The sequence below is a fragment of the Palaemon carinicauda genome, chromosome 26, assembly GCF_036898095.1.
Source record: "Palaemon carinicauda isolate YSFRI2023 chromosome 26, ASM3689809v2, whole genome shotgun sequence".
Lineage (NCBI taxonomy): Eukaryota > Metazoa > Arthropoda > Malacostraca > Decapoda > Palaemonidae > Palaemon > Palaemon carinicauda.
Window position 1 is genome coordinate 92,069,082 of NC_090750.1, and position 10,000 is coordinate 92,079,081.

At 30.6% G+C, this 10,000-nt stretch overlaps 1 pseudogene; it reads left to right on the forward strand.

Moving 5' to 3' along the window:
- Positions 1 to 10,000, forward strand: part of LOC137620060 (nephrin-like) — a 42,321-nt pseudogene that overhangs the window by 196 nt on the left and 32,125 nt on the right.

A 10,000-nucleotide genomic window follows, 5' to 3' on the forward strand; every position in this document is an offset into this window, starting at 1 on the left:
ACTTGACTGTTATAGGTGAGTTTGAATGTGACATAAAAATTATATTCTTTTCTAAGATGAATGGGAATATACATTCTTATCATATAAAAGGTACCGAGCTCTCTCTCTCTCTCTCTCTCTCTCTCTCTCTCTCTCTCTCTCTCTCTGTATGTATATATGTATATATGTATATATATATATATATATATATATGTGTGTGTGTGTATTATATATATATATATATATATATATATGTAGATCTATGCACATATACATATGTATTTATATACAAATATATGCAAATATATATACTATATATATCATATATATATGCATACACACACACACACACACACACATATATATATATATATATATATATACATATATAGATATACATGTTTGTCTTTTTCTTCACACAGAGAAAACTCAATGTCTTTCTCCCTACCTGATATATTTATGCCATATCAACAATCTTTTAGATATGCCACAATATGTCTATTGACAACACAAACAAAAAGAAGCATTTGCATTAACAAATCAATCGAAACGTATTTCTTCACTAGATTTTTCAATCCTTGAAATCTCCCTCACATTTCTCTTAGAAGTCTTTCATCACATCTAGCCCTCTTTAGATACTTTTTCGTACAAGCATTTACCTCCAATAAATTCTCTTTATTTTTCCATTTGAGTTCCTCCTCCTCTTGCTCTTCCTCTTCCTCTTTCCGACCCCCTTTCAGCGCATTATAGATCTTTTCAAAACTTCAAATAGTGGGGGAATATTCGGTGCAAACATTACACACATCTTCCAGTCATAATATGCTTACTTAAGGTACACACAGTCAAAGGCAGGAGTGACGTCACCCTCGCTTCTCCTTCCTTTGATTCAAACGCGAGCAATACGCGATGCAAACGCGTCCAAACACGAATTATTAGTGCAGCAGCTTCTGCGTCTCGCGGGAATGTTCTTAGTTGTTGTTTCAACTGTTACTTTACCAGAAGACGCGCTCAGATCGTAATGTACTTTCATTTTCCAGGTAGAAGTTTTCTTTCACTTGAGACCATCTATAAGGTTTTGTCCACTTTTAAAGTGAATTAAATCAATTTAGATAATAGAAGTAATTTCCAGGTAGGAGTTGCTCTTCTTTTACTTAAGAGCATCTATATGAAGTTATTTTTTTCCGACTTTTAAGTAAATTACATCAATTTAGATTATAGAGGGATCTTTTTCTAGGTATGGAGAGACCCTTCTTTTACTTGAGAGCATCTACCTAAAGTTATTTTTTCCACTTTTTAAGTGAATTAATTCAATTTAGGTTATGGAGGGATCATTTTCCAGGTATGGTGAGACTCTTCTTTTACTTGAGAGCATCTATATGAAGTTATTTGTTTCCGAATTTTAAGTGAATTAAATAAATTTATATTATAGAGGGACAACTTTCCAGGTAGGAGTAGCTCTTCTTTTACTTGAGAGCATCTATATGAAGTTATTTTTCCACCTTTTAAGTGAATTAAATCCATTTAGATTATAGAGGGATCATTTTCCAGGTAGAAGAAGCTCCCCTTTTATTGACGGCATCTACCTAAAGTTGTTTTTTCCACCTTTCAAGTAGATTAATTCAATTTAGATTATAGAGGGATAATTTTCCAGGTATGGGGAGACACTTTTTTTACTTGAGAGCATCTATATGAAGTTATTTTTCCACCTTTTAAGTGAATTAAATCAATTTAGATTTTAGAGAGGGAAAAAAAGGTTAGAACTTTTGCTAAACCAGATGATGCACTTGAGATGATAATGTACTTTAATTTTCTATGTATGAAAACTCTTCTTTTACCCGAGAACATCGGTATATAGTTAGTAATTTTGTTCTTTCGTTTAGGTATATTAAATAAATTTAGATTACAAAAGGATAAAAGGTGCTAGAACTTTTGAAAAAACAATATGAAACACTTAAATAGTAATTCACTTTCTTATAATAGGGAGGTGTAGCTCTTCTTTTACTTAAGAGTATCTATATAATGTTATTTTTTGTCCACAATTCAAGTAAATTAAAACAATTTTGATTATAAAGGGAAAAAAAGGTTAGAAATCTCGAAATCTTACACTTTACAGGTAGAAAAGGATGTTCTTTTACGAGTACTTTAGAGTATATATATGAAGTTAGTAATTTTGTTCCACCATGAGTAAATTAAATCAATTTAGATTTGTAGAGGAAAATAGGGAATGTAAAAGGTTGATGTGCTCTTCCTTCAATTTAGAGTATCTATATGAAGTTACCAATTTTGTTCCACCATAGTGTGAATTGGACATATTTAGATTTAAAGAGGAAAATAAAGAAATGTTAAAACATTTTAAAACTTAAATTTTTCATATAGGAATTGCATTTTTGTTTGTTTGAGAGGATCAATATGAAGTTAAAAAGGGATGAGTTTTGTGAAACGTACCCGTACGTCCATTGGGGGTAAAAGGGTTAATAATTTTACTCCAGAGTATTTTATATTAAATTGATCTAGAATTGTAGAGGAACATAAAGTAAAAGTTAAAACACACACGTATATATATATATATATATATATATATACATATATATATATATATATATATATATATATACATATATATATATATATATATATATACATATATATATATATATATATATATATATATATATATATATATATATATATACATAAATAAATAATTTATTTTTATATATTTCTGCACAAGCAGGTTCACATAATGTATACATATGATTATAATTTTAGCATAGTTCCCTCCAAAGATTTTATTTTTGCTGTAATTTGCCCTTTCAATGTTACTATATTGTTTTACAAAATTTTCATATATAAAAATATGACCTTTAATACGCTTGTTTACTTGATAATTATCTTCAAATTCGTTCCTCCATTCCTTAGTTCCACCTGACAGCGTGAGGATTCTGGATCGGAACGGCGAAGAGAAAAGTTCCACCATCGGTCCGTATGTGTTGGGCATGACGCTTACGCTTAAGTGCGTCGCTACGGGCGGTAAGTGTTAAGAGACCACATACAACTTTTGTTATATCCCCTTTTTTTATTTATAGATTTCTTTTGGATTTTCGATGGTTCTTTCGCTTCTATTAACGTGTTTTTACCCATTTTTGTAGGGGGGTTAGCACGGCTGCCTCCTTTTTGAAGGACTTTGATTTGGCTTCGAGTAGACTGTATTTTATGTTCGTATTTAGGTTTCCTAGTGTATATTTCCAAGCCTTTGGTATAAATGTATATTTATATATTTTATTTTTATTTTTTTTGTACATGCTGTTGGATTAGGAAATTTAAAATAAAATGTATCATATATATATATATATATATATATATATATATGTGTGTGTGTGTATATATATATATATATATATATATTCAAGTTTTTAACTCATCCTATAAACTGCTTAATTTTCTTTCTTACTGTTTATATAAACAAGTAATTGCATCATGCACCTATAGTAAAGTTTAAAATTTATCGGTATTACAGACAACAAAACATACCCGTAAATTTCATGAATTTATCATTCTTTTTTCTTTTTTCCGAGCAGGTCGTCCTCCACCTAAACTCACCTGGTGGGCAGGTTACAAGGAAGTGCGAGGTCAGGTTACTGAGGGCAAGGGCGAGGTCATCAACACACTCACGGTGCCATCTCTTCAACGGCACCACCTCGACCAGTCCTTCATCTGCCAGGCTTCGAACGCAGAACTGGCAGTTCCCGTGACTGCCGCTGTTACTATTGACATGACACGTAAGTCCTGAAAATTAGTTCTCTTATTCGGGGCATAAACGGTCAAACGGTTCGTCAAACCAGGTTGTCGTTTGACTGAATATGTATATATACTCGTAACTCCTATATAGGTACCATTTAAAACATTAACCTTTGAATAAGGTTATATGCAATATTTTTTTTCATCATGATATTATAATTTTATTAGCAAAAAACAGTGTAAAATTCGTATATATAGCTCATAGATTATGCTATATACAATTTGAAAAACCCTAACTTCTACACTATGCTGTAAAAATGTCCAAGTCTTTCTTGAATAAGGTTATATGCAATATTTTTTTCCATCATGATATTAGATTTTTATTGTCAAAAAACAATGCAAAATTCGTATAACAGAGCTCAAATATAGTACTACTCAGAGTGTGTATGAATTTACGATAGCATAACACAACCATTTCCTCCTATTGACATTACTCCGATAAAACCAATCGATCGACCTTTCATAGACACCCGAAGCCATCCTAGATGTAATACCCAATGATTTGAGTCGAGTTATCAGCTCCGATAGATACGCACTCACCGGTTGATAGAAGAGAATCGTGAACTTCCTTCACAATGCGACCTTATCTAAAATCAGGTCTATAGACACGGCGATCCATATTGACGATTTTGGATTGGCAGTCAGGCGAGATTTGTGAGGAAAGGCCCACGCTGAGGAAGCTGAGGGAAACTGAAGGTCAACATTGCCCTCCCGTCTTCTTCGTCTCTCCTTGTCGAAGACTAGATTGAAGCTGATTTTTTTCTGATATTCACCGAGATTCAGTGGGGAGAAATATTTTTAGTTATTTCACACTTATGTCGTTTCGTGATGATTATAGCTGTAGTTGTGGTATTTTATAGATTAACGTTGAAATCATTGAAATATTACGCATGTATACTTTAATCTAAATTTAACCTAATTTTGTCTAATTAATCTAAATTGAAATTAATTATAAAAGTATGTATGAGAGAATGAATTCGACCAAAAATTTATCTTGAGTTATTGTGCCTCATAGGTAAGATGTAATGGCAGTATATATATATATATATATATATATATGTGTGTGTGTGTGTGTGTATATACACATATGTGTGTATGTGTGTGTGTTCATGTTCATGCGTATGTTCATGTGCGTTATATTGATCCAGAAATAACAGAAACCTTTTAGTTATTTTGAATTTTTTTTTTCTTTTTCTTTTAACTTCACTTGTATAAAACTTAAGAAATATTGTTAAATTTCATGAAGTCTATAGAATTAGCGTAAGAGAAACTTCATATAAAAATGTAAATTTTCAGAAAATCTCTTGGTAAATTCGTTTCTGTAATTTTAGCAGTTTTTTTCTCTACCTCCGCCAACGAAGTTGGAAGGAAGTAACATTTCACCCCTGTTTGTTTGTGTGTGTGTTTGTTTGTGAACAGCTTCCTTGCCACAGTTTTAATCGTAGAGTATTGAAACTTGCAGGGATTAGCTGTTATGTAAAAAGCTGGGAATAATTACATTTTCGAAGGTCGAGGTCAAAGGTCAAGGACACGGTTAAGTAAAATGTCCAATTCACGTAATCAGCTATAAGTTTAGACATTGTTGTCACAGAGACTTCAAACTTGGTTCATATTTGAGTGTATGAAAATCCACGTTAATTGATTCATGTTAAGGTCAAAGGTCAACGTCAAGGTTGAACAAATGATCGAGAAATAAGCTGCCGCGGTGGAGGTCTGCGCTCCACTGAGTGCCCTTATAGTTAAAATAATTAAACACATCCGACTGTAAGTTAATGATATTTGGAATGAAACATGACATTTAAATACTTGAATATCTACTTGACTGAAAATAGTTTTTTCTTAATCATATCTAGATGAAATCGAAAAAAAAGATCAGAATGACATTTAAATAGAAGGATTATAAAAATTACTTAACTGAAGAAGATTTTTTTTACGTAGTCATGATCTCTAGATAAAAAAATCACTTAACTGAACAAGATTTTTTTTACGTATTCATGATCTCTAGATAAAAAAAAATACGTAACTGAACAAGATTTTTTACGTAGTCATGATCTCTAGATAAAAAAAATTACTTAATTGAACAAATTTTTTTACGCAGTCATGATCTCTAGAAAAAAATAAATTACTTAACTGAACAAGATTTTTTTATGTAGTCATGATCTCTAGATAAAAAAAATTACTTAACTGAACAAATTTTTTTACGTAGTCATGATCTCTGGATTAAAAAAAATTACTTAACTGAACAAGATTTTTTTTATGTAGTCATGATCTCTAGATAAAAAAAAATTACTTAACTGAACAAGATTTATTATGTAGTCATGATCTCTATATAAAAAAAATTACTTAACTGAACAAATCTTTTTACGTAGTCATGATCTCTAGATAAAAAAAAAAATTACTTAACTGAACAAGATTTTTTTTACGTATTCATGATCTATAGATTAAAAAAAAAAATACTTAACTGAACAAGATTTTTTACGTAGTCAAGATCTTTAGATGAAAGAAAAAAAAAACTTAACTGGACAAGATTTTTTACGTAGTCATAATCTCTAGATAAAAAAAATTGCTCAACTGAAGAAGATTTTTTACGTAGTCATGATCTCTAGATAAAAAAAATTACTTAACATCTGAACAAGATTTTTTTACGTAGTCATAATCTCTAGATAAAAAAAAAATTACTTAACTGAACAAGATTTTTTACGTAGTCATGATCTCTAGATAAAAAAAAATCAGAAAAGTTTTGGTCGTATAATTATTTTCCTCCACAGAGTATTCGAATCAGATCAAAGGCTTTCCAGGACTTTTTTTCCAAATTCTGGGCTTTCCATTGAAACTGGAAGATCCTGGAACTTGTTTAAGGAGGACAAACTTTTTGAGAGATTCGTCAAGGGCTTAACTTCTATGTAATAGACTCAGAAGTTTTCCGAAAACTAAGTTGAGCTAAAAAGGGGATGGGAGAGAGATAAAAAAAAAAGAAAATTATCAGAATAAAAGGAAAGTTTACACGGCTCTTCGGAGAATTATTTTGATGTGTATCGCAACTTCTGCTGGGCCCTTGTCAACAGAGAATGATAAAAAAAAGAAAGAAAAATACTTTCTTGTAAATACTTTTTAGTGTCAAACAATAAAAACTATTTTTATTTTTAAAAAGCTATTTGTTATTTTTAAAAAGCTATTTTTATTTTTGAAAAGCTATTTTTATTTTTAAAAAGCTATTTTCATTTTTACAAATTAGCCTTTTTAATTTATGATTTAATTTTTATTACACTTTTATATAATGAGGCACTGATGTAAAGAGTACTCTGGTTTTAATGCAACATTGAGTGTAGAATTATCATTTGTTTCCTTACAGTCAATCTTTTTATAATTCAATGTCGTCTGCTTATGGTTATTGTAGGCCATAACGAACAAACAGTGTTTTATTGATATGTAAAAAAAATACGATTTTACTGAGAAGTTCTATCAGTGGTACCACCTTTAGTAAACCTTAGAAAAAATTAATATAGTTATATATACAGAAAATTCCTCCTTAACAGGTTTAGCATAACATATTTCATAAAGCAGTTTCACTTTACATATAAGTCCTTTAAAATGTATATAGAATTCATCGTAAATGTTATTAAACATCCAATGTTTACGTTGGCACTTCTGAAACCACCCTCGACGTGAGCTCATCCATACTCAGTGTCACCAGAACTAGGGTCAACAATATCCTTCAGATATTCTAATAAAATTGCTCAATATACTTTATGGCTAATACTTACAATTAGAAAATGTATAATTACTTTGTATTTATCTTACAATGCGGTTGTGTGATTATTAGAAATAATTTGAACAATGAATAAACAATAGTATTTTTATTCATCAAATTACCTTCAACTTCCATCGATGGGCTTCATTGTCATTGATTATATAATTAGATAAAATTTTAAATATAATTACGTAAAGTCCTTCATAATTATATGATAATTTATCAGGTTGCTAAACAATACGATAACCGACTCAATATTGTTTCATCCACTTGAATGAGACCGAATGAATTCAGGTGGTTCTTTTAGGTAATAGCGTTTGTAAAATACCACATGACCTGGCCCTTGTCTTCGTCGATGCATGGTTTTATTAAATAATAATTAATGCTATTCGTTATTACATTGGCCAAAAGGACATTTATTGTCTATTTTCATCTTATATTATCTTCGTATAATTCCTAAAAAGAACCTTTTCTTTAGAATCCCTGTTTACTGACGGATCAGGGTCGCAAACCTTTTAAACTTTCATAAAAGACGAATCTAACTAAATATTCACCCTATAATCGTTTTAGCAAGATAATGGTAATATATATCAAATACAAAATATTTTACATTCTCATATGAGACCGGGATGACTGATTAATTTAACATTACGAATATTTTATTCACTAAATTTATTGTCAATTCTGGAACCCTTCTCCAAGCGCTTTTCCAATTTTGCCAGAACTACAGTCTGAAACTTCTTTATAAAGGTTCTCTTCTTTCTCTAAATAACTTTAATTGAACATTTTTATTTAAAGATTCATTTCTGTTGTTATGTATTCTTCGTTGTTTATAATCGATATATTTCTTCGAGCATTTTGTCAAATAGAATACGATAATTTTTTCGTTGAACTGCATACTTTCCATGGTTATAAAAGGTGCCAATAGATGGCCTCAGTGAGGCCTTTTCTGAAAATAAAACAGTGGAAAATTCCGCTTGTGATGACCAATCAGGGAGTTACGTGGTGGTGCGATAACGCTTCAACCAATAGGAACACACCATGCGGCCTTGCCGTCAAACTATCAAAATACTGCTGTTAGCTCCTTCAAATACTTAAAAGAGACAATAGCTAGTTCATGAAGCACCAGTAGAAAATTTATTTAAAGGCATTTGTGTAATGCTTATAAAAACACAAACATACATAAGCTTTTACTAGTATGTGAAGCGAGATAATTCAAGTGATTCGTATAACTAAACATTGAAAAATAAAAAGGAAACTTTTCATAAATATTTTTACCAGTTATTTAAATAACTTTTTATAAGCTTAATACAAGCGATCTATATAACTGAATATTGGCAATAAGGAAACTTTGAACAAATGTTTTTACCAGAGTGTTTTAAATAACTTTTTCCAAAGTATATTAAATAGTTCAATTGGAAAAAATAATGACATATAGATTCTCACATGCATATATCGCATCACACACTACACACGATTTTAATATGGAAACTAAAACATAAAGGTTCGTCAAAAAATTTCCTATTTTAAGTTAGCACTTACATCTCCTTAGATATTTTCTTATCAGACTAGAATAATCAAGGCATTTGTTTCTTGTTAAATACCATGGCTGAAGCCAAGTTAGTATATTGATTGAAATAATGTACTGAAGTATATATATATATATATATATATATATATATATATATATATATATATATATATATATAAATGAAAATTCATTAACCCAAAGCTATAAATTCAAGGAAATAAAAGCTTTAAATTATTCAAATGTTTTTTCAACTAACCCATTATAAATAGATTCGTGAACGTTGTAAGAAATCTTGTTAATTCATAGAAGTTTTTTTCTTATTAATTTTAGACAATACTTTGAAATTCCTTAACAGTTATCATGTGTCGGAAATTGTATTTAAAAAAAAGTAATTACTACTAGGGAAATAAAAAGTAATTTTTATAACAAATTCTTTTAAAATTTCAGTATGAATTGTTTTTCTAAAAAAAAAAAATTCGTAATAAGGAAAAAAAAAATAATTTCTGTAACAAACTCTTTTAATATTTCATAATAAATTGTATTTTAAGAAAAAAAAAATATTTTTATAAGGAAAAAAAATAATTCATAAGGAAAAAAAAATTCATATTAAGGAAAAAAAATTAAAACAAATTCTTTTAATATTCCAGTACCCCCAATGTCAATCAAACTGATGGGCATAGATGGCCCGTTATCAGCGGGCGTGGGCGTGACCGTTATATGCCAGGTGGTGGGCGCACGTCCCAGCCCTTCGGTAAGCTGGTGGCTTGACGGCCGGCCCTTGCGATCGACGGGCGAGCGCCCCAGAGACGGAGGAAACGTGACGGAGAATCAGGTTGTTGTCACGCCCACGGCCGAAGACCAAGGGCGGTATCTCTCTTGTCGGGCCGAGACGCCCGGGCTCCTGCAGTCGTCTCTGGAAGATGGTACCAAACTCGTTGTGC